Source organism: Sesamum indicum, linkage group LG12, assembly GCF_026168435.1.
Source record: "Sesamum indicum cultivar Baizhima isolate 11 linkage group LG12, ASM2616843v1, whole genome shotgun sequence".
Lineage (NCBI taxonomy): Eukaryota > Viridiplantae > Streptophyta > Magnoliopsida > Lamiales > Pedaliaceae > Sesamum > Sesamum indicum.
In genome coordinates, this window is record NC_142668.1 from 4,645,292 (window position 1) to 4,647,791 (window position 2,500).

General features: G+C 55.4%; 1 pseudogene; it reads left to right on the forward strand.

Annotated features, from left to right (window-relative positions):
* Positions 1 to 1,901: 1,901 nt before the first annotated feature.
* LOC148784682 (18S ribosomal RNA) overlaps positions 1,902 to 2,500 on the forward strand; it is a 1,516-nt pseudogene continuing 917 nt past the window's right edge.

Below are 2,500 nucleotides of genomic sequence, written 5' to 3' on the forward strand. Positions count from 1 at the left end.
CGGCAGTGGTCGACCCAGGCCTGCGCGTGCATCGGCAGTGATCGGCCAGGCCTGCGCTCACGTCGGCAGTGGTCGGCCCAGGCGCACGCCCGTCTGCTACCGCCTGCCTGGGCACGCGCATGCATCGGCAGTGATCGGCCAGGCCTGCGCGCACGTCGGCAGTGGTCGGCCCAGGCCTGCGCGTGCAACGGCAGTGATCGGCCAGGCCTGCGCGCACGTCGGCAATGGTCGGCCCAGCTGCGCTCCCGTCTGCTGCCGCCTGCCTGCTCGCGGGCGTGCGTGGGCAGGGGTCTGCCTAGGCCTACGCGCACGTCGGCAATGGTCGGCCAAGGAGCGCCCGCGCAGGTCGGCATGGGCTGCCTACGCGCGCGCGTCTGGCTGCTCGCGCGCTTGCGTCGGCAGCGTTCTGCGCAGGCCTGCGCGCGCCCGTCGGCACTAGTCGCACAGGCGCGCGCGCAGGCCGGCAGGGGATGCCTGCTCGCAGGCGCCCGTCTGCTACCGTCTGCTACCGTCTGCCTGCGCGCCCCCGTAGGCCGGTACTGTCCGCACGGGAGACGGCTCATCTCTTCTTCAAGCACATCGTAAAGCATTGGGGCCTGCCAAAAGATATTGTCAGTGATCGTGACTCCCGTTTCACTGGCGTCTTCTGGACCGAGCTGTTCAAACTCCTTGGGTCCACACTTTCCATGAGCTTGAGCTATCATCCACAATCCGATGGTCAGACAGAACGCTTTAATTCTATGTTGGAGGACTACCTTTGGGACTTTGTGCGAGGTACGCAGAAGGATTGGGTGAAGCTCCTGGATGTCGCTCACCTGTGTTTCAATGCTCAAAAGAGCTCTTCGACTAACAAGAGAGCTTTTGAAATCGTTACTGGGCAGCAGCCGCTCCTTCCTCACACTCTTGACATCCCACAAAGTGTGAGATCCCCTCTTGCTCGAAGTTTCTCCCAGGAGTGGAAGCAGAATGTTGATATCGCTTAAAGTTGCCTGGAGACAGCTTAGAAGCGGATGAAGAAGTATGCAGATCAGAATTGGCGCTTCGTTGAGTTCAATGCGGGAGACCTGGTGCTGGTGAAGGTCCCGGATCCGAGATTGTCAAAGTCATCAAGGGGGAGAGATCCTCGATTGATGCAGAAATATGTCGGTCCTTTGCCTGTCCTTAGGCGTATTGGGATGGTGGCGTACAAGGTGGAGTTGCCGCCGTGCTGGGAGATCCACAACGTCTTCCACGTCAGCCAATTAAAAAAGTATTCAGCAGACAGCGAAGACGATGCCCGCAATCAACCCAGCCGCCCACAACTCGAATTGAAGAAGACGAAAGAGAAGGTGGCTGAAGCAATCCTAGATCACCGAGTGACGAGTACCGCGAATAAAGACCACACAGAGTACTTGGTGAAATGGAGGAGATGCAGCAGCGAGGAGAACACTTGGGAGCCGGTGACGAACCTAAAGGCGAAGCGTACCATGCTTCCGTAGCGCTAGGGACGTCGCTATCTCAGGTGGGGGAGAATGTCACGGGCTGCCCGTTCACTAGGCCCCCGTGACGCGCACTTCGGCCACTCTACCATTCTACATGGCCGACCACTCAGGCTTCATCAACAGACGACGGACACCAACTAGTCTTAGAGTCCTAGGTGTAGGCCTTTTATTGCTTTGTTACTGCTTTGTTATTTGCTTTCTGTTGTTTAGATTGCTCAAGGGGACGTTACGCCTCTTATGTTGCAAATTTCAGCTTTTCTAGTGTCTAGTGTAGACGATAGGATTTATTTTTTGAAGCCTATTATAGGGGGGGGGAATGAGTTCAAGAAGTTTGGTTTAGTGACGTGTTAGAGTCCCCCTCTAGGCGAACCCCTTGCTCTAGCATCGTTGATCATTGTATATGCACTTTCAGTTCAATGCAATCTGGTTTTCTGAATTCGTGTGTGCAATTTACGGTTTTGGGATTTGTTCCTCCCGACTCTGATAACATTCGGCGCGCTGCGTTAGTGCCGAGCGGAGGTATTGGCGGACGTAGTCAGCGGACTACTAGCCACACGACGCGCTGTGTGATAGGCGCCTCGTGAGACACGGGAGGTAGTGACAATAAATAACAATATCGGGCTCTACGAGTCAGGTAATTGGATTGAGTACAATCTTAATCCCTTAACGAGGATCCATTGGAGGGTAAGTCTGGTGCCAGCAGCCGCGGTAATTCCAGCTCCAATAGCGTATATTTAAGTTGTTGCAGTTAAAAAGCTCGTAGTTGGACCTTGGGCTGGGCTGGCCGGTCTGCCTCTGGTGTGCACCGGTCGTCTCGTCCCTTCTGCCGGCGATGCGCTCCTGGTCTTAACTGGCCGGGTCGTGCCTCCGGCGCTATTACTTTGAAGAAATTAGAGTGCTCAATGCAAGCCTACGCTCTGTATACATTAGCATGGGATAACATTATAGGATTTCGGTCCTATTACGTTGGCCTTCGGGATCAGAGTAATGATTAACAAGGACAGTCGGGGGCATTCGTA